The sequence below is a fragment of the Mustelus asterias genome, chromosome 5, assembly GCF_964213995.1.
Source record: "Mustelus asterias chromosome 5, sMusAst1.hap1.1, whole genome shotgun sequence".
Classification (NCBI taxonomy): domain Eukaryota; kingdom Metazoa; phylum Chordata; class Chondrichthyes; order Carcharhiniformes; family Triakidae; genus Mustelus; species Mustelus asterias.
The window spans coordinates 18,906,044-18,929,536 of record NC_135805.1 but is presented as its reverse complement, the minus strand read 5'-3'; the positions used below and the strand labels follow the sequence as shown (position 1 = coordinate 18,929,536).

Below are 23,493 nucleotides of genomic sequence, written 5' to 3'. Positions count from 1 at the left end.
TTTAGTAGAGATGTGCGGGGGGCAGGGGGCGGGGGGAGTATTTTACACAGAGGGTGGTCGTGGCCTGGAATTCACTGCCAAGTGAGGTGGTTGAGGCAGATACATTAGCGGCATTTAAGACTTATCTGGATAGGTACATGAACAAGTGGGGAATAGAGGGATACAGGCGGTTGGTCTATTTAGGACAATGTGATCGGCGCAGGCTTGGAGGGCCGAAGGGCCTGTTCCTGTGCTGTACTGTTCTTTGCTCTAATCCCTACATTGCAGAATGAGTCCATTCGGCCCATCGAGCCTGCATCAACAACAATCCCACCCTATCCCTGTAACCTCACATAATTACCATGCTAATCCCCCCTGACATTAAGGGGCAATTTAGCATGGCCAATCAACCTAACCCGCACATCTTTGGAGTGTGGGAGGAAACCGGAGCACCCAGAGGAAACCCATGCAGACACGGGGAGAACATGCAAACTCCACATAGACAGTGACCCGAGGCCGGAATTGAACCCGGGCTCCTGGCGCTGTGAGGCAGCAGTGCTAACCACTGTGCCACTGTGCTGCCCAATCCATTTGTCATTGGAAATATTAGGACCAAAAAAAAACTTTTCGTGTGAAGAAAAATTTCCTCAGTTAGTCCCAAGTTTGCCAGTTTTGACCCAGGGCCCCTTGTTTGGCCATGCCTCATGGCTTCACTTGAAGTGATCTTCCCAGTTTATTTCTGTTGAACTGCTGACTGTCTTATGATTTTACACGGTCCTCTTTCAGTTGCTCCCATTTAAAAATGAAGAGCCTGGGTTTTCCTGTTTCCCGCAGCCCCATTTAACAAGTGACACACAGGTCTTTTTGAAAGGAGCCGGGCGAATGTGTTGCTGTTAGGAGAAGCTACAGGGTTAAGAATGGGCTTTCTCTGGCCAAATACTCCAGGCTAGATCCTGTCCTGTTGCGACCATGGGAAGGTCACGGGTGGAATGCATCTGGTGAGAGTTGAACAGTTAAGATTGGGATATGAGATCAGCCTCTTGGAATTTTTAATTGATTGACTTTGGGGGGGGGGGAATCAGGGAAACATTTTCCCAAGAGCTTCCCTTCACACGGAAACAGCGCTGGGAGAATTGAAATGGGTTTACAAGAACCCAGTGACGGCAGTGACAGCGGCACAGTCTCAGGGTAAGGGGTCAATCATTTCGGACGGAGCTGAGGAGACTCCTCAGAGGGTCGTGAATTTGGAGAGTTGTCTAGCCCTCCCTCCCCCAGAGGAGGCGGTTGCTCCCTCATCGAGGACATTCAATCGAGAGAGACCGATTTTTAATCTCCCAGGGCATCAAGGGATGCATGGAGCAGCCCAGGAAAGCGAAGCTGAGGCAAAGCCCCCAGATCGACCAAGATACAGAGGCCGGAATATCACTGCCATTAACGCCAGTGGGGTTTTCCCACCCAACTGCAGCTGGGCACCAAATTTCCCGACTTCGCAGTACCAGGCACGTGGCGTGAATGGCCAGCAAGATTGCGTCCAAAGGGTCTACAGGCCTTCACCAAGAAGGCTTCAGGCCTACACCAAGAAGGCTTCAGGCCTTCACCAAGAAGGCTTCAGGCCTACTCCAAGACACTGGATGGTGATGGTGAACCATACGTCAGGTTTGTTCCTATCTTTCCCGCCTCTCCCCACCCCCCTCACCCCAACAACAACAAAAAAACAAAGCTTGCTCTGCGCATATTGGTTGCTGCATTACATCAGTGACTACCTTTCGAAAGTACCGACTTCAGTGTGAAGCTGTGAAAGATGCTCTGACAAGTCATACGAACATGCGTACATATGCACATACGAATTAGTAGCAGGAGTAGGCCACTCTGCCCCTCGAGCCTGTCCCACACCATTCAATAAGATCATGGCTGATCTGATTGTAACCTCAACCCACATTCCTGCCTCCCCCCCCCGATAAACCTTCACCCCCTCATTAATCAGGAATCTATCTAGCTCTGCCTTAAAAATATTCAGGAGGTGGAGTTTTCCCGTCCTGCCCACGTCAGGAATCGTAGCGGGCTTGGGGTGGGGTTGGCGGCGAGTGGGGGGGGGGAAACACCATGCAAAGGCCTGTTGACCTCGGGTGGGATTTTCCAGTCTTGAGGCGAGCGGGGCCAGAAAATTTGGGTTGTTTGGAAGATTCTCACTATATCATAGAATCCCTACAGTACAGAAGGGGGCCATTCGGCCCATCGAGTCTGTATTGGCCGCAATCCCACCCAGGCCCTATCCCCATAACCCAACACATGTACCCTACTAATCCCCCTGACACTAGGGCCAATTTAGCATGACCAATTAACCTAACCCACACATCTTTGGACTGTGGGAGGAAACCGGAGCACCCTGAGGAAACCCACACAGACACGGGGAGAATGTGCAAATTCCACACAGACGGTGACCCAAGCCGGGAATTGAACCCGGGTCCCTGGCGCTGTGAGACAGCAGTGCTAATCACTGTGCTACCGTGCCACACAGTGTCCACTGCACCCAGCGGGAGATGTTGTGGTGCGGTGCGTCGCGCCCCCTGCCTCTGAGCCAGAAACTCTGGGTTCAAATCCCACCCAGGACTTGTTGGCCAAGGAAGGTGCGTTCATAATGCGGTCAAACAGGTTGAGTTCCAACCTGCAAAATCCTTCCAATGCATGCCAATGGCAGGCAACAAGAGCGAGAGAGACTCCTGGTCAGCCACGCCGGGTGTGGAATAGCGCCCCTCAAGCTATAAGCCTCTGGCTGCAGACTAGAGTCCTGTTCCAGGAGAAGCCTGGGAAAAGTGGGAACAGAGGAAAGTCTGCCTTGTGCACCACTAGGTGTGGGAAGAGAAATAATAAAGCAACTGCAACCCAATTATCATAACAGAAAATGTAGCCTTCTTAACCCCACCCCCACCACCAAAGAAACCAGGAACTCTCTCCCCCAGAATGCAATGGAAACTGGGCTACAACCAAAGCTTTCAAGACCAGATGGATAGATTTTTCTTGGGTAAGTGAAGTCTGGCACAAAACGGCCAGGAGCAGACTGAACGATGGAGGAGGCAAAGTGAATGACCTAACCCCTGCTCCTAATATTCTTCTCCTTCTCCTCGTTCTCCTCTGTTGTAGATGCTGGCTGGCCTGCTTGATATTTCTAGAATATTCCCTTCTTTAAAACTCAGCATTTTCCTTGAGTGAGTTCGGAGAGAGTTGCTGAAACTTGCAGTTTGGTTAATGGCTTATTGATCTTGTCTTCTTTGTTGTAATGTTGTAACTCAGCAAGATGGGAGCGAGAGATAGACAGACAGAGAAAAAAGGCAGAGATAGTGGAGAGGGGCAGGGAGAAAGAGAAAAACAGAGAAAGAGATAATGGCGCAACTAACCAAGGAGTGAGATAGAGCGAGATTCCAACACTCTCAACGGGGTTCATCTAATCTGTACCAGGTTAAAATAGAGCCCTGGTGAGAAACACAAGGGGAGAAGGAATATGCAACATACCAAGATGGCAGAGAAAGAGAGAGAAGTAGAGAGCAAAGAGAGAGAGACAGGGAAAGTAAAGGGAAATGATGTGCAACTCACCAAGATGAAACATAGAAACATAGAAGATAGGAGCAGGAGGAGGCCATTCGGCCCTTCGAGCCTGCTCCGCCATTCATCAGGATCTTGACTGATCGCCCAACTCAATAGCCTAATCCTGCCTTTTCCCCATAACCTTTGATCCCATTTGCCCCAAGTGCTATATCCAGCCGCCTCTTGAAAGAGAGGAACAACGTCATTCAGATTTTGGTTTTGGAAATGTTCAGGGAATGATGTTCCATTCACGGCCTACTCACCGCTGAGTCCCGCTTCTGGGTAAAGTTTCTAATGGAATAGGTCCGATATTTCTGGGTGTAGTCACACACCTCCGAAAGAGCAGCAAGGCCGAGCTTCCGGTATTCCGTTCCCAGCCCACTCCCATCCTGACATCAGAAGGGATGGCACGTCTGGGAGGACAGCACTACCAGAAATCCTGCCAGTTCCACCTACACTGCACCCTATGCCTGACTGGCAAAGGCATGCCCGTGTTAGCCAGGTAGCAGCCTAGTTGAAATTGGTCTTGGGGGGATGGCAACATAGTCATAATGTCCCCAAACTAGGAATTCAAAGGCCAGGTTAATGTGTTGGAAACATGTGTTCAAATCCCAGCTCTTGGAATTTAAATTCATTAAATTAATAATTTCAATTAATTAATCTGGAACTGAAAGTTAACGTCCATTTTTAAAAATTAATTTATGGGACACTGGCAGGGCGAGCATTTATTGTCCATCTCTATCTGCCTTCCATTTCAGAGGATATTTAAGAGTCAACCACATTGCTGTGGCTCTGGAGTCACATGTAGGCCAGACCAGGTAAAGACGGCAGATTTCCTTCCTTAAAGGACATTAGTGAACCAGATGGGTGTTTCCGACAATCAGCGATGGCTTCATGGCCGACACTACAATTAAGAAAGCCCAGCAATGCCTCTACTTTCTCAGGAGGCTAAGGAAATTTGGCATATCCACACGACACTTACAGATGCATCATAGAAAGCATCCTTTCTGGATGTATCACAGCTTGGTATGGCTCCTGCTCTGCCCAAAATCACAAAAAACTACAAAGGGTTGTGAACGTAGCCCAGTCTATCATGCAAACAAGCCTATAATCCATTGATACTGTCTACACTTCCCGCTGCCTCAGCAAAGCAACCAGCATAATCAAGGACCCCATGCACCCCGGACAGTCTCTGTTCCACCGTCTTCCCTCGGGAAAAAGATACAAAAGTTTGAGGTCACATGCCCACAGACTCAAAATCAGCTGCTGCTGTCAGACTTTTGAATGGACCTACCATATATTAAGCTGATCTTTCTCTGCACCCTAGCTATGACTGTAACACTATATTCTGCACCCTCACCTCTCCTTCTCCCCTATGCATTCTATGAACGGTATGCTTTGTCCATATCGCACGCAGGAAACAATACTTTTCACTGTATCCCAATGCATGTGACAATAATAAATCAAATCAACTCCTGCAGGTTCGGGAATGAGGTCGGGGTGGGGCGGGGTGGGGGGGGCAGGGGTGGGGGGGGGGGGGGGGTTACTCTTAATTGGGCATTGTGTGGTCCAAACACATCTATATCGCCTTCAGACTTAATAAATCGAATGCAAAATTCCACCATATTCTGATCACTATTTGCTAAAGGCTCCTTTTCAGCAAGGTTATTAATTAGCCATTTGTCATCACACAACACTGAATCCAAAATACCAAAGACCCATGGACATTCCAGTTTCGGTCACCCTGTAGCCACATCTCCGTCATGGGAATCAAATCAAAACCATTTACTTCAATTTGAGCACTTAAATCATCAATCTTTATCTGAATGCTGTGTGCATTCAGAGAGAGTGCCTTTGATTCTGCTTTCTGCACATTATTACAAAGAACAAAGAGAAGTACAGCACAGGAACAGTCCCTTCGGCCCTCCAAGCCCGTGCCGATCATGATGCTCTAACTAAACTCAAACAAAACCTTCTGCCCTTACTCGGTCCATATCCCTCTATTCCCTCCCTATTCATGTATCCATCCAGATGCCTCTTAAATGTTGTTAATATACCTGCTTCCACCATCTCCTCTGGCAGCGCGTTCCAGGCACCCACCACTCTCTGCGTGAACAACTTCCCCCACGCATCTCCCTTAAACTTTCCCCCTCTCACCTTGAATCTGTGCCCCCTTGTAATTGACACTTCCACCCTGGGAAAAAGCTTCTGACTATCCACCCTGTCTATGCCTCTCATAATTTTGGAGACCTCTATCAGGTCTCCCCTCAGCCCCATCTTTCCAGTGAAAACAATCCTAGTTTATTCAAATCTCCTCACAGCCATTATCCTCTGATCCCAGGATCTGATCGGATCCTAGTTGATGCTTGCCTATGCTTCTTCTGTCTTCTAGTTCTGCTTCCTTCTTTTTTCCTTCCTTTTTACCAGTTTTGCTTCTCTCGAAACGAGTTTCCTCTCAGGTTCCCGCTCAGCTGCCTCTTTGTACTGTACAGAGGGCCACGGGACAGGAGGTATTCAGAATTAAAAAGGCATCAGACTAATTCCTTCAGTTTAAATGCTCAATACCAAACCCAGAGAATCATAGAATCATACAGTGCAGAAGGAGGTCATTCGGCCCATCGAGTCTGCACTGACCACAATCCCACCCAGGCCCCATCCCCATAATCCCATGCATTTACCCCCCCTAGTCCCCCTGACACTAAGGGGCAAATTAGCACGGCCAATCCACCTCACCAGCACATCTTCAGAGTGTGGGAGGAAACCGGGGCACCTGGAGGAAACCCACGCAGACACGGGGAGAATGTGCAAACTCCGCACAGTCGGTGACCCAAGCCGGGAATCGAACCCAGGGCCTTGGCGCTGTGAGGCAGCAGTGCTAACCACTGGGCCACAATGCCAGTGGTGGGAAAATGAAACAAAAGGAATCCTGGCCAGTTTTTAATCCCTCAACCAACGCCTAAAAGAAACAGACTGTCTCGTCATTATTCCATTGCAGTTTGTGGGATCTTACTTCGCTGCCACCTCTCCGACATTACAAATTTTTAAAATTCATTTGTGGGACATGGGCAGTGCTGGCTGGCCAGCATTTATTACCTATCCCTGGTTGCCTTTGGAGGGCAGTTGAGAGCCAATCACATTACTGTGGCTCTGGAGTCACATGTAGGCCAGACCGGGTAAGGACAGCAGATTTCCTTCCCTGAAGAAGATTAGTGAAGTAGATGGGTTCCATTGACTACAGTTTAACAAGTACCGTATTGGCTGTAAGATGCTTTGAGATATCCTGAGGTTGTGCAGGATTCTATGTAAATGCAAGTTGCTCTTTCTGTGTCTTCCCATCCACGGGGCTGACATGTTTATACTCTGCCCCAGCATCCTTAACTGAAGTTGGGAATTATTGCAAAGAGACAGAAATTCCTTTCAGAGATGGATCACTTCCGTCTTAAAGGGACATCTCATCCTGATGGGAGTTATAGATGGCCGAGAAACGCACGACAGCTATGCACGTCATCCCCTGGCCATTCATATCTGCCCATACAAATTCAACGCATCTCTTCCAATTCTAAATTGGCGGCACAGTGGCACAGTGGTTAGAACTGCTGCCTCACAGCATCAGGGACCCGGGTTCAATTACGGCCTCCGGTGACTGTCTGCACGTTCTCCCCGTGTCTGCGTGGGTTTCCTCCGGGTGCTCCGGTTTCCTCCCACAGTCCAAAGATGTGCAGATTAGGCGGATTGGCCATGCTAAATTGCTCCTTAAGTGTCCCAAGATGTGTCAGTTGGGGGGATTAGCCAGAGTTAATATGTGGGGTTACAGGGATAAGGCGGGGGAGCGGGCCTGGGTAAGATACTCAGAGATTCGGTGCGTACTTGATGGGCTGAATGGCCTCTTCTGCAATGTCAGGATTCTATGATTCTACTGTCTGATCCTAAAACTGGCTCTAACTTGACAGCACAGTTCATTCCGGAAGATGTTTACGGGCTGGTGCAGAATGCATCTTCTGGAGTCCCCCTCTGAGGGAACTGGAAACTCTGGAAAAACAAACTGGGCCACCTTAAAGGCCAATCAAGTTAACCACTGGCATGGCGTCACCCTCATTTGCCACCGGCGCTCCGATAACGTGAGCTCAGAAGCCAAGCGCATAAAATTCAAACACCTCTCTAGAATACCAGCAGCGCGAGTAACTCCTGGCTGATGGCAGGACCAAGCGTACAACCGAGACAAGTAATCTCCCTCCTCCTACTTACTCGTGCCGATCTACGGGTGACAGAATGCCGTGCCTCAGTGAGCTTTGTCGCCGCTGCAGTTTCCTTCCTTCCTCGACGTCCCCCTTTGTGGACCCTTGTCCTGGGGTTTCGATTTGAGAGGAGGTGGGTAACGGGAAGAGGTCAAGGGGGAAAGGAGAGGAGAGTCGGGGGAGCTATCGCCCAATCCTTGCCTTGCGTTCTTGATCTTCCTCGCACGGCTTAAGTCTGGACAGGATTTCGACAGGGGGAAGACTGGCACAGGCAAACACGATTCACAAAGTACAGCCAGACGGTAGATGTTGGTTGTTCCGAGCCTTCCCTTGTGTTACTAATTGGTGAATGATCAGAAATCCGAAGGTGAATGGTGGCAGTGGGGGGATGGGGGCTGACCTCGCCGGCAAATGTGTCTCCACACCAAGTCTGGCTTTTCTTCTTTCAATCGCCGGGAGTTAAGCTGCTCCCTGAATGCTGGAGTGTTACAGCGTGACAGCGCTCCACCGGACTGCCTTGCTCGTCCCACTGCTCTGCAGTGAATGAATGTGCTTTGCATCTCAAGTCAGCCCAGCTGCAGTTTGTTTAGCTGGGCTTCTGAGTAAGCTGTAAACACGGGGAGCCAAGCCAACTGAGGTCAACGCCAAGAGACAGGGAGAGAGAGAGAGAGAGAGACACACGCGGAGGCAGGGAGGCAAGAGGCACGGAGAACACAATACAGACAGAGGCAGACGCAGAAAGGGGTAGACTTGGGCACAGAGATATACACAAAGACAAAGGCATAGGTAGACAAACACAGACAGCACATCAGAGAGGGTGAAGGATACACGCATACCAAGCAATTCCAACAGGGATATACACTCACTTGTACCTGGAAACATTTGAAATATGGGCAGCACGGTGGCACAGTGGTTAGCACTGCTGCCTCACAGCGCCAGGGACCCGGGTTCAATTCCCGGCTTGGATCACTGTCTGTGCGGAATCTGCACGTTCTCCACGTCTCTGTGTGGGTTTTCCCCGGGTGCTCCGGTTTCCTCCCACAAAGGCGTGCTGGTTAGGTGCATTGTCCATGCTAAATTCTCCCTCACTGTACCCGAACAGGCGCTGGAGTGTGGCGACTAGGGGATTTTCACAGTAACTTAATTGTAGTGTTAATGTAAGCCTACTTGTAACACCAATGAATAAACTTAAAATCCATGCTGATAAATCCTTTTTTTTGCTCTTTGACATTTTTTCTATTCTCCCATTTAGCAGGGATTACATTTTTTTTTCCCTAATACCAACTTCAGTCGACTGGTGTAGAGTTCTGAAAGCACGTTGAACCTCCCTTCTAAATACACGCATTACATTAGCTATCCACCAGTTGTCTGGCACAACACCTTTTTATGATAAACTATCATATGTAATAGTGTCTCTGCTGGTTTTTAGATCATTGTTGAAAGAGACAAGAAGGCTTTCATCTTGCACTCAGCAGGATATTGTTCAAGAACACCTATATAAAGCGAAAACAACAATTTGTATTGTATGAGAAGAATGTGCTGATTGGTTGGCAAGTGGTCTCTGATTGGCAGAGGCATTACCATGGAGAATGCACCAGTTGACCGACAATTAACTGCCAAGCATTGTTTGAAATTTAAACCAGTCAGTTTGACTCTGATTGCTCATAGAATCCATAGAATCCCAACAGTGCAGAAGGAGGCTATTTGGCACATTGAGTCTGCACTGACCACCCAGGCCCTATTCCCACAACCCCACGTATTTACTCTGCTAATCCCTCTGACACTAGGGTCAATTTAGCATGGCCAATCAATCTAACCCACACCTCTCTCGACTGCGGGAGGAAACCGGAGCAGCCGGAGGAAACCCACGCAGACACAGAGAGAATGTGCAAACTCCACACAGACAGTAACCCGAGGCTGGAATTGAACCCGGGTCCCTGGCACTGTAAGGCAGCAGTGTTAACCACTGTGCCTCTGTGCCACCCCAAGAGACATTGCCCCAAGGAATGAACCAGTGAATGGCTGTCACTCTTATTATGTTTAGCTAAAACAGGTGCAATGTGTCTATCTGTTCTTTCTGTCTGTAAAGAACAAGGCCCCGTGTATTAATATATGAAACTTTCACTGGAAGCAATGCTCCACTACCAAATGGCTATTTGTTTTTAAGATTCTACTGAAAGGTGCAGATGTGATTAATAAACTTGGAGAATGGGCATACAATTAGCGAATGAATTTCAAAACTGATGATTTGTGAAATATTGCATTTTGGTATGAAAAATAAGGAGGCCACATAATACTTGGAAAATGAGAATCTAAATAGCGTAGAGAAACAAGGGGATCTCGGAACATCAACCACTAAAATTAGCAACTCAGGTTGATAAGGCCGTACAAAAGCAAGCTCGGTTTTGTTTCCTAGAGGTACAGAACTAGAAAGTAAAGAACTCATGCTGAACTTGTACTGGCTACACTATATGTAAATTGCTGTGTACAGTTTTGGTCACCTAGTTAAAAAAGGAGCACTGAAGAGGGTGTCAAAATGATTTGCAAATACGGTACCAGGAAAGTGAGGTTACACCTCTCAGAAGAGGATGAAGAGGTTGCATCTCAGGTTACGAAATTGGCTGAATGACAGGAGAGTAGTGGCTAACGGTTGTTTTTCAGATTAGAGGAAGCTTTGTAGTGGAGTTTCCCAGGGGTCCATGTCAGGACCCTTGCCCTTCCAATATATTTGTGAGCTCTCGACCATACAGGGCACAGCTTCTACATTTGCAGGCAATCCAAAACTTGTAAGAAATTGTGAACTGTGCATTGATTTGATGGGGAGGCGATGGCCTAGTGTTATTATCACTAGACTATTAATCCAGAAACTCAGCTAATGTTCTGGGGACCCGGGTTCGAATCACGCCGCGGCAGCTGGTGGAATTAGAATTCAATCAAACAAATCTGGAAGTAAGAATCTACTGATGGCCATGAAACCATTGTCGATTCAGGATAAACCCATCTGGTTCACTAATGTCCTTTAGGGAAGGAAATCTGCCATCCTTACTTGGTCTGGTCTACATGTGACTCCAGAGCCACAGCGATGTGGTTGACTCTCAACTGCCCTTGGGCAACTAGGGATGGGCAATAAATGCTGGCCAGCCAGCGATGCCCATGTCCCACGAATGAATAATAAAAAAAATTGATTTTATTTATTATTGTCACATGTATTGGGATGCAGTGAAAAGTATTGTTTCTTGTGTGCTATACAGACAAAGCATACCATTCATAGAGTACATAGGGAAGAAGGAAAGGAGAGGATGCACAATGTATGCTACAGTCATAGGGTGTAGAGAAAGATGAACTTAATATAAGGTAGATCCATTGAAAAGTCTGATGACAGCAGGGAAGAAGCTGTTCTTGGGTCGGTTGGCCATGCTAAATGGCCAACCAACCAGTTTCATACAAGATTAACATAACCTCCTTGCTTGTGTACTCTGTGCCCAACTGAAAAAGCTCAGCCTACTCTCTGCTTATTAGCCACGCTCTCAACCTGCCCTGCCACCTTCAATGCTTTATGCACATTTACACCCAGGTCCCTCTGCTCCTGCACTCCCTTTAGAATTGTACCCTTGATTTCATATTGTCTCTCTTACATTCTTTCTACCAAAACGTTTCTCAGTTCTCTGCATTAAAATTTAATCTGCCGGTGTCCTTTTGAAATCCTATACTACCCTCCTCACATTATGCTGGCTCCTTTTCCAAGGTAGCGGGAAAGCAGCCAGCATAATCAAGGACCTCACACACCCCGGACATACTCTCTTCCACCTTCTCCCGTCGGGGAAAACTTATAAAAGTGTGAGATCACTAATAAATAAACTAAAAACGTTAAACCTGTGGCGGCCTCCTATCTGCTGCCAGAATCAGCAGGTCCAACATGATCCCATCATCCCTTTGGAGTAGAAATTGCACATGGCAGGGCCCTTTATATCGAGCCAGGTCAGGAAATTTCCCAACTGAAACTACCTGCCTTGCTATATATCCAACCCATGCACACAGGAATTATTTAATTTAATTTATATATTAGTGTCACAAGTAGGTTTACACTTCAATGAAGTTACTGTGAAAATCCCCTAGTCGCCACACTCCGGCGCCTGTTCGGGTACACTGAGGGAGAATTTAGCATGGCCAACGCACCCTAACCAGCGCGTCTTTTGGATTGTGGGAGGAAACCCACTCAAACACGGGGAGAATGTGCAGACTGTGCACAGATAGTGACCCAAGACGGGAATCGAACCCTGACGCTGTGAGACAGCAGTGCTAACCGCTGTGCCACCGTGCGAATACATCGCTGACAGAAAGGCACACATGCCGATGTACTGCAAAACACACGGGCAGAACCATTCACCCGCACGCAGACACAGAAACACACAGAGAGGCAGAGACTGAACCAGACAGATGGAGAACTTTAACGAGAGAACAGCCTCCAATACAATCCTGGTGTTTCTGTGGGGAGTTTTTGATCAGGTGGTTATCTTCCCTGAAAGAACTTTGGAGAAAATGGTTCGTAAGAGACGGGAGTATCAGGTTTCAAAACATTTTTTAAAAGGATCCATATGTCAATTGGGGAGGGTTCAAAGGGCACGATGGTAAAAGAGCCTCACCCCAAATATAGCTGACTAGAGGCCAAGCTATTTTAAAAACTAATCTGCATTAAAACGAGCACAGCTCCCAAATGAGTCGTAAATCTTGATTCAAATACTCTGACTGGAATTTCTGCAGGAGTTCTGCTTATTTCTACAACAACACCTTCCACCTATACAGATGCTTTCAGCAGTGAAATGTTCCAAGGCACTTCAAAGAAGCATAATTAGACAAAAATTGACACCGGTCCACGTTAGGAGGCATCAGGAAAGTTGAGGTCAAAGAGGCAGGTTTTAAGAAGCATTTTTAAAAGGAGGAGACGGGTGGTAGGGAGCAGAAAGGTTTCGGGAGAGATCCCAGAGCTCAGGGTCCAGGGAGCTGGATTAAGGCACGTTCCCCACCACCCCCGCCCCCCTTTCCAATTGGTGCACCGGAACAGGGTGCAAGAGGGCCACGGCAGAGGAATGCAGATATCTCCGAGGGTGACAGGGCTGGGAGAGGTCAAAGAGACAGGAACGGGCGAGGCCATTTAGCGATTCGAACATGAGGATTCGAATTTTAAAATTGAGCCAACTTAGGGCCAGGAACCAACGTAAGTCAGGAACACAGGAGGGCGAATGGTACTGAGTGCGAGTTAAAGTACAGCCAACAACACCTGTATTCATCAGAGAATCTTCACTGTAGAACAATCATGGGAAACCAGCGGCCTGAGGGCCACATGTGACCCATCTGGGTTCTGAGTCCAGCCCACGAGACATTTTGTTGCTTGTTGCCCCCACGCAGGGTTTCTGAATTCCGTCTGTGTAGTTTTTTTTTCCTCTTGGTATGTCTGAAGTGATTCGCATGTAAAGCAATGGCAAGTAAAGTGAAGGACACACTGATTGCTCACAACATTGACTGCGAACCGTGCGTTCCCGCTGCATCTAAAGTGTTAATATTTATTTTGTGTTTAAACTTTTGAAGTTGATGTTAGTTCTATTAATATGTAAATGATTAAGCATTTTCTATAACTCTTTATGAAATATTCGGCGTGTGTTAAATGTATTTAATCTTATTCATGGGGTCACGGTTAGTGAACACGGTTCGTGATTGACCGGGGAGGTCAGCGATCATGGGTTGGGGGACGGGGGTGGGGCAATATCCGGTGGGGTTGGAGGAGTGACTGATCTCTCAGTGTTCTGTATACCCTTGTACATAGAACACTGAGAGATCAAGGCACATGTGCAATAGCACCCCTCACAGTCAGCTGCCAGCTTCCGGTGAGAATAGACTCAATCCACTCCCCCTACTGGCGTGAATCGCACTTTTCCTCTTTTTTTGCACTCAGTGCCGTATGATTGCGTCTGGGAGCTTGCCCAAAAAATGGGTGCGATTCTCTCCCATTTTCACGCTTGTTCGGCACTTAGAATTGTTTTGGTTAGATCGCCCCCTTAGAGAGGGGACTCCAGGCTTGGGCGACTGAACAATGACTGAGGTATACAAGATTATGAAGGGTATAGATAGGGTGAACAGTGAGAAGCTTTTTCCCAGGTCGGAGGTGACGATCACGAGGGGTCACGGGCTCAAGCTGAGAGGGGCGAAGTATAACTCAGACATCAGAGGGACGTTTTTTACACAGAGGGTGGTGGGGGCCTGGAATGCGCTGCCAAGTAGGGTGGTGGAGGCAGGCACGCTGACATCGTTTAAGACTTACCTGGATAGTCACATGAGCAGCCTGGGAATGGAGGGATACAAACGATTGGTCTAGTTGGACCAAGGAGCGGCACAGGCTTGGAGGGCCGAAGGGCCTGTTTCCTGTGCTGTACTGTTCTTTGTTCTTTGAAAGAATTGGAGGAGCACAGAGACCTCAGAGGATATTGTTGAGCTGGAGGAGTTTACAAAGACAGGACAGGGACAGGACATGGAGGAATTTGAAAATAATTTTACATTTGAGGCGTTGCTTAGCCTGTGTAGGTGCAAATTCACATCCAGGACCAATGTCCAGGATAGGTCCAACCAAGGCTATTAATGTGACCAATGACAAGCTCTGTGTCTCATTCATGTTCAAGAGTCTTAACGATAAATTGAAATTGAGGGAAAAATATTCAGCGTATTTCCCTGCTGGAATTCAGGAATTAGCGAACGAAACTCCCTCCCCTTTAACCATATCAAGGCCAAAAGAATTTTCAAATTTGGCATCAGATATTCATATCATACTATGCACGATGAAAGGGTTATCCCAGAGATGAGGGGTTATGATTATGAAGAGAGAGTTGAAAGAAGAGGGTGATATTCACTGAAACTGAAAAGATTAATGGAGGGAATTAATTGTTCCGAGGTATCGAGCCCTTACACACTGTTAGACTGCGTCAAGCCTGCTGCCAGTGAGGTGCATTTAGAATGCAGATGTTTAATGTCATGAAAGGATTTGCAGGGGTAAATAGAGGGGGATTGATAAGGTAAATACATGGGATTACGCGGATCGGGCCTGTGTGGGATTGTGGTCGTTGCAAACTCAATGGGCCGAATGGCCTCCTTCTGCACTGTAGGGATTCTATGAAAACAAATGATGACTTCCACCATATTCAGTGGTCGACAAGTGTACAAATTTAGCATCAGAAACAGAGCGAGGTTATTTCCGCCTGTAAAAATATGACTTGACTGTTGAATGCATTCCCACACATTGTGACTGAAGTAATTCAATCACAACATTTAATAAGTTTAAGTTTATTTATTAGTGTCACAAGTAGGCTTACAGTAACACTGCAATGAAGTTACTGTGAAAATCCCCTAGTCACCACACTCTGGCACCTGTTCATTTTGCATGGTCAATGCATCTAACCAGCATGTCTTTCAGACTGTGGGAGGAAACCGGAGCACGCGGAGGAAACCCACGCGGACACGGGGAGAACGTGCAGACTCCACACAGACAGTGACCCAAGCTGGGAACCTAACCCGGGTCCCTGGCGCTGCGAGGCAGCAGTGCTAACCGCTGTGCCACAGTGCCACCCCAGGGTAGAGAATGAGGTAAAACACTTGGGAAAAGGATAAAATATTTAAGGATGCAAGGGAAAGAGCAAAGAAGGGGACAGTGGTAGACAACCCCAGTGTGGAGCATCGCTGGGTCAGGAACAATGAGAAGATTCACTCCTGTACTCACATGTCTATCACTCTGTTAGGAACAGCCAGACAGTGAAGGTGGATGAGTGTCGCTGAGTTCGAGGGGGAGTTGGGTAACTCTTTTGATGAAAGGGTCAATTGAGGGGTTTACGAGACAGAGCCTCGTCTGGTGTTTTTCAGTTTTGGGACCTAGAATCATTGAAACCTTACATTGCAGAAGGAGACCATTCAGCCCGTCAAGCCTGCACCGACAACAATCCTATCCCCGTAACCCCACATATTTACCCTGCTAAACCCCTGACACTTGGGGGCAATTTATCTTGGCCAATCCACCTAACCCGCACGTCTTTTGGACTGTGGGAGGAAACTGGAGCACCCGGAGGAAACCCACCCAGGAGAACGTGCAAAGTCGACAGAGACAGTGACCCGAGGCCGGAATTGAAGCCGGGTCCCTGGCGCTGTGAGGCAGCAGTGTTAACTACTGTGCCACCGTGCTGCCCTGATGGTTAGGTTTAATTGTCTTTCCAATGGTAACAGGCCACTTGGCACCATTCCATGAAATATAGTTTACTCAATGTGCTGGCTGCATTCAAACGACAACAAGTCAATATGGTCATTGGGCATTCCAGGGCTTCACACTAATTAACCACCACATTGATTGACCTAATAACAGAGACCTTATTTTCAGAAAGTAACTTTGAGAAATGCTGAGGATGTGAAAGATGCTTTATTACTGCACCATCTTGATTTCTAATGGGATTAATGTTTTAACCACAAAAATAGTTCCCTCACTGAAACTAGATTGTAGTAAAAATTGGTGTCTTGCATTTCATCTGACAGGAATTACTACCATTCGGCATCAAATGAACGTGGAACCGTGAAATCATGTTGCAAAGAAGGAGGCCATTCTGCCCTCTGAGTCCATTCTGGCTCTTAGACAGAGAGATCCAGTTAGTCCCATTTCTGTGCTCTGTTCCCAGGGCCAGCAAATGTTTCCTGTCTACCCAATTGGCTTTTTGAACGGCATTCTGGACTGGCTTAAAATTCACTGAGAACTGCAGTACGAGGCAGTGGCCTAGTGGTATTACCACCAGATTATTAATCCAGAAACTCAGCTAATGTTCTGGGGACCCGGGTTCGAATTCTGCAGATGGTGGAATTTGAATTCAACAAAAAAAAATCTGGAATCAAGAATCTACTGATGACCATGAAACCACTGTCGGAAAAACCCATCAGGTTGACTAATGCCCTCTGGGGAAGGAAATCTGCCGTCCTCTGTGTTACAGACCTTAGCTCTGAGGTGTATTAGCCTTAGTATTAGACCTTAGTATTAGCTATGAGGTGAGGTTGACTAAACTAGGGTTCTTCTCCCTGGAAAGACGGAGGTTGAGAGGCGACCTAATAGAAGTTTATAAAATTATGAAGGGCATAGATAGGGTGAACGGTTGGAAGCTTTTTCCCAGGTCGGAAATGACAAACACAAGGGGTCACAAGTTCAAGGTAAGGGGGGCAAGGGTTCAATACAGATATGCGGGGGAGGTATTTTACACAGAGGGTGGTGGGGGCCTGGAATGCACTACCAAGCAAGGTGGTTGAGGCAGACACGCTAGGATCATTTAAGACTTATCTAGATAGCCACATGAACAGACTGGGAATAGAGGGATACAAACGGATGGTCTAGTTAGGAACACATGATCGGTGCAGGATTGGAGGGCCGAAGGGGCTGTTCCTGTGCTGTATTGTTCTTTGTTCTTTGTTCTTTGTCCTTACCCAGTCCACATGTGACTCCAGAGCCACAGCAATGTGGTTGACTCTCAACTGCCCTCACGCAACTGGGGATGGGCAATAAATGCTGGCCAGTCAGTTAGGCCCATGTCCCACGAATGAATAAAACAAAGAGGCAGAAACGTTTCTAAGAGAGAGTGGCCACTAACCTCTGGTCCGTCCCACATCACAGCTTCCTATTATCGAAAGTATTCTTCACAAAGGTCTATATCTCAGTCTCTCTCCCTAATCTTCTACCTTGAGGTTTGTTTGCCAGAATGTTGGCCTAGGTACAGCTATTAAATCATTATCTCAGCCATTCAATCTGAATAAAACACCCTGCACCTAACACACTTCCCGCTGCCTTGGAAAAGCAGCCAGCATAATCAAGGGTCACACATCCTCCGGACATTCTCTCTTCCACCTTCTTCTGTCGGGATAAAGATACAAAAGTCTGAGATCACGTACCAACCGACTCAAGAACAGCTTCTTCCCTGCTGCTGTCAGACTTTTGAATGGACCTCCTTGCATTAAGTTGATCTTTCTCTACACCCTAGCTATGACTGAAACACTACATTCTGCACCCTCACCTTTACAATATCTTTCACTGTATACCAATCCTTTTCTAAGGAAGGATTGCTCTCGAGGGAGTGCAGCGAAGGTTTACCAGGCTGATTCCGGGGATGGCGGGACTGATGTATGAGGAGAGATTGACTAGGTTAGGATTGTTTTCGCTGGAGTTCAGACGAATGAGGGGGGATCTCATCGAGTCTTATAAAATTCTAACAGGACTAGACAGGGTAGATGCAGGGAGGATGTTCCCGATGGTGGGGGAGTCCAGAACCAGGGGTCACAGTCTGAGGATTCAGGGTAGACCATTTAGGACGGAGATGAGGAGACATTTCTGCACCCAAAGAGTGGTGAGCCTGTGGGATTCATTACCACAGGAAGTAGTTGATGCCAAAACATTGAATGTATTCAAGAGGCGGCTGGATATAGCACTTGGGGCGAATGGGATCAAAGGGGAGAAAGCAGGATTAGGCTATTGAGTTGGACGATCAGCCATGATCGTGATGAATGGCGGAGCAGGCTCGAAGGGCCGAATGGCCTCCTCCTGCTCCTATCTTCCATGTTTCTATATTTCTATGAAAATCAAATCAAAAGGACTGTCCTTATATAAGCCATCCCTTCCATGGCTGCTTGCCAGAGATGTGTTAAGCGTGCTTTGGTAAGCAGAGTGTTAAAAGTTCTCCATAACTATTCTCTAACAAGGATCCTCTATTTAACTGTAATTCCATACAATTACAGTGACTAGGACGTGTGGTTTGGTCCAGGGGAATCTAGTGCCTCGATCGGAATTATTCTTGGACTGGGTTGAGTGTTTATTTGGCCTCAGGAATGGAATTCGTTGGGTGGAACATATTTGAAAGCTGCGTCTCATCCCTCAGCCCGTCGTGAAAAGAATTTAAGCAGCTTCAATCCAGTTCCAAACAAGTGCTCATACCCAGTCCACACTGCGGCAAGGGCCTCCGCTCCCCATCAGCTGGAAGGATAGGAAATGGGACTGGGCAGTCTCAGTGCAGCTCTTGCTGGGAGCAGATCCACAGCACGTAACTATCCGTACCAATCTCATCCTGAGAGCATAAGACATCCGGGTATCCCAGTGCCAAAGGTCAAAACATTAAGAAATGAGGGTAAGTTTAGGGGGGAGGTGATGGCCTAGTGGCATTATCGCTAGGCTATTAATCCAGAAACTCAGCTCATGATCTGGGGACCCGGGTTCGAATCCCGCCACGGCAGATGGTGGAATTTGAATTCAAAAAAGAAAATCTGGAATCATGGTGACTATGAAACCATTGGCGATTGTCGGAAAAACCCATCTGGTTCACTAATCTGCGGCACGGTGGCACAATGGTTAGCACTGCTGCCTCACAACGCCAGGGACCCAGGTTCGATTCCCAGCTTGGGTCACTGTCTGTGTGGACTCTGCACGTTCTCCCCCTGTCAGCGTGGGTTTCCTCCGGGTGCTCCGGTTTCCTCCCACAGTCTGAAAGTGTTGGTTAGGTGAATTGGCCGTGCTAAATTCTCCCTCAGAACAAGCGCCAGAGTGTGACGACTAGGGGATTTTCACAGTAACTTCATTGCAGTGTTAATGTAAACCTACTTGTGACACTAATAAATAAACTTAAAATTAATGTCCTTTGGGGAAGGAAATCTGCCATCCTTCCCTGGCCTGGCCTACAGGTGACTCCAGAGCCCCAGCAATGTGGTTGACTCTCAACTGATCTCCCAGAGCAACTAGAGATGGGCAATAAATGCTGGGCCAGCCAGCGACATCCATGTCCCACGAATGAATAGAAAAATAAGTTCGAAAGTGAGGCAGATGGGATTTTATTTACACAGAGGATAAAAGGAAGAGGAGGCAATCTGTTTCCTCGGGTCCACTCCACCATTCAATAAGATCATTGCTGATCTGCTTGCAGCCTCAGTTCTATCTTCCTCACATAACTCTTGACCCCCATGTCCGCCAAAGATCTGTCTGCTTTGAATGACCCAGCCTCCACTGCTTTAGAGTCATAGAGTCATAGAGGTTTACAGCATGGAAACAGGCACTTCGGCCCAACTTGTCCATGCCGTCCTTTTTTTTACCCATTAAGCTAGTCCCAATTGGTCAAAACATTAAGACCATATCCTTCTACACCCATCTTACCCATGTAACTGTCTAAATGGTTAAGGCAAGGATAGATACATTTTTGAACAGTAGAGGAATTAAGGGTTATGGAGGGCGGGTGGGTAAGTGGAGCTGAGTCCACGAAAAGATCAGCCATGATCTTATTGAATGGCGGAGCAGGCTTGAGGGGCCAGATGGCCTACTCCTGCTCCTCGTTCTTATGTTCTTACGTTCTTGTGTAAAAGACAAAATTGTACCCGCCTCTACTACTACCTCTGGCAACTTGTTCTAGACACTCACCACCTTCTGTGTGAAACAATTGCCCCTCTGGACCCTTTTGTATCTCTCCCCTCTCACCTTAAACCTATGCCCTCTAGTTTTAGACTCCCCAATCTTTGAGAAAAGATATTGACTATCTAGCTGATCTGTGCCCCTCATTATTTTATAGACCTCTATAGGATCACCCCTAACTACACTCCAGAGAAAAAAGTCCCAGTCTCTCCAGACTCCTTATAACTCAAACCACCGGTAGCATCCTAGTAAATCTTTTCTGCACTATTTCTAGTTTAATAATATCCTTTCTATAATAGGGTGACCAGGACTGTACGCAGTTTTCTGGAGAAGAGAATTCCACAGATGATCGACAGCCTGATAGAAAAAAAAATTCTACTCCTCTCTGCCTTGAAAGGGAGTCTTCTTATTCTTAAACTGCGCCTCCTCGTTCTAGTCTCCCTTACAAGAAGAAACATCCTCCCAGGCTCCACCCGATTGCCATGATGACAGGAAACTATGACTGAGTAAAAACGACCTAAAACTTCACCAGCTAACCACAGACATATTGAACAGTGAAGGAAGACCTGTTTCTTAAAAAATACATGTGGAGATGCCAGTGTTGGACTGGGGTGGACGAGATGAGAGGTCACATGACACCAGGTTCTAGTCCAACAGCTTTATTTGGAATCACAATCTGCTCCTTCGTCGGGTGAAGTGGAGAGAGGCACGCAGGCACAGAATTGGACTATAGCCTGATGTTGTGTGACCTCTCATCTTAAAAAAAAAACGATTGATCAAAAATGGCTGCCACAAGTCACCTGATGTCTTATAATGTATGTTGACCTCTGGAAAAGTTTCCATTTGAACGGTTTTATGTTACGGTAAATTCAAATGTTGTGTAGGGGAAAGGAAACATTGAGGTGTGTCAATCAATGAAGAGGTGGATGTGTTGGATCAAAGTAACTTTATGTGAGCATTCCTGTGTAAATTGTAAGGATATGGACGCCACACAATCAAAGATTTGTGAGGCATGAATCCTCACGAACGCTAGCTAGTGAGGACTCATGCCTGAAAGACATGCTGCATTGACCCGAACAGGCGCCGAAGTGTGGCGACTAGGGGAATTTCGCAGTAACTTCATTGCAGTGTTAATGTAAGCCTTACTTGTGACTAATAAATAAACTATAACTTTTAACTTTAACTTTTATCCACTGTTGGTGACGGGTCCGATCCCTGTTTCTTTGATTCCTTTGTCACAAAATGACGGGAAAATGCAGCAGCCTCAGACAGCAGTGAAGGAAGAGACACGCAGAGGTCTGCCCGCCCTTCTCATCGAGACGTCCTGGCCCAGTGAGAAGATGGCACCGCCATGCCCTTTGTCTCAAGCCTTCATTCAGATCATTCAGCTTCTGCCAAACACACACGTAAACAAAACAAAAACCAAACAAGCGTGACCGACAAAGAAACAAAGCGACTTTCAAACCTGATTCCTCGACTCATTGGGTGTTGACTGGATTATGAAAGTGAAGCACTCCCTTCAACACCCACATATTTACTTTTGGTCCAAGGATTCTGATAATAATCCAGTATTGTTTGATCCTTCTGTACAAACCTGAGCTACTAAGTCATATTTCTTCCTTGATCAGGGATCTGATGGATGTATTTAGATTGATTTAATTGCAAACCGGTCAACAGGGATATTTAAAGGAACTTCATCTCCCGCTGGGATAGTTTTGGAGGAGGTCAGGATGCTTTCCTTACCCCGGCACTGACTATTCCAATAGCTGACTCCAGGGTGAGCCACCATGCTTACACTATAGTTAAGAAAATCCACCAATGCCTCGACTTTCTCAGGAGGCTAAGGAAATTTGGCATGTCCGCTACGACTCGCACCAACTTTTACAGATGCACCATAGAAAGCATTCTTTCTGGTTGTATCACGGCTTGATATGGCTCCTGCTCTGCTCAAGATCTCAAGAAACTACAAAGGGTGTGAACGCAGCCCAATCCATCAGGCAAACCAGCCTCCCATCCATTGACTCCATCTACACTTCCCCATGCCTCGGAAAAGCAGCCAACATAATCAAGGACCTCACGCATCCCGGACATACTCTCTTCCACCTTCTTCCATCAGGAAAAAGGTACAAAGGGCACATACCAACCAACTCAAGAATAACTTTGTCCCTGTTGCAATCAGGCTTATGAATGGTCCTCCCATATATTAAGCTGATCTATCTCTCCACCCTATCTGTAAGTGCAACACGATATATTCGGCACCGTCTTCTTTCCTTCTCCTCTATGTAGTCTATGAACGGTATGTTGTGTCTGCATAGCATACAAAAAACAATACCTTTCACTGTATCCCAATACATGTGACAATAATAAATCAAATCAAATCAAATTGGTCAAATGAAACTCTTCCTCTGACTGCGAGGAGTCACACATAAAGAGGATGTTAAGCAGTCTAAATCCAACTCCATGTGTTGGATGCCAACAGTTCTCAATCGGAGAGACCGCGAGATCGAGGAATTGAGTTTAGGAGTCGTGAGATAATGTTGCAGCTATATAAGACCCTGGTCAGACCACACTTGGAGTACTGTGCTCAGTTCTGGTCGCCTCATTACTGGAAGGATGTGGAAACCATAGAAAGGGTGCAGAGGAGATTTACAAGGATGTTGCCTTGGTTGGGGAGCATCCTTATGAGGATAGGTTGAGTGAGCTCGGCCTTTTCTCCTTGGAGAGACGAAGGATGAGGGGTGACCTGATAGAGGTGTATAAGATGTTGAGAGGTATTGATCGAGTGGATAGTTAGAGGCTTTTTCCCAGGGCTGAAATGGTTGCCACAAGAGGACACAGGTTTAAGGTGCTGGGGAGTAGGTACAGAGGAGATGTCAGGGGTAAGTTTTTCACTCAGAGGGTGGTGGGTGTGTGGAATGGGCTGCCAGCAACGGTGGTGGAGGCGGATTCGATAGGGTCTTTTAAGAGACTTTTAGATAAGTACATGGAACTTAGTAAGATAGAGGGTTATAGGTAAGCCTAGTAATCGCTTAGGTAGGGACATGTTCGGCACAACTTTGTGGGCTGAAGGGCCTGTATTGTGCTGTAGTTTTTCTATGTTTCTAGACCACGTGGTGGGATGATGGTGAATAATGGAGCAAATTACATGGGTGCAGAGAGGAAAAGTTTGCGTTTATTTATTTATTAGTGTGACAAGTAGGCTTACATTAACACCGCAATGAAGTTACTGTGAAAATCCCCCAGTCGCCA

At 47.0% G+C, this 23,493-nt stretch overlaps 1 protein-coding gene across 2 annotated transcripts in view; it reads right to left on the bottom strand.

The window, feature by feature from the left end:
* daam2 (dishevelled associated activator of morphogenesis 2) overlaps positions 1 to 23,493 on the bottom strand; it is a 355,177-nt gene that overhangs the window by 275,857 nt on the left and 55,827 nt on the right. The window contains exon 1 of one of the 2 annotated variants that reach the window (XM_078212234.1): positions 7,807 to 7,905. The exons of the other annotated variant lie outside the window; for it this stretch is intronic. The gene's annotated coding sequence lies outside the window, so the exon portion shown is untranslated. Of the gene's footprint in view, positions 1 to 7,806; positions 7,906 to 23,493 lie in introns of those variants that run through there. 2 annotated transcript variants of the gene reach the window in all.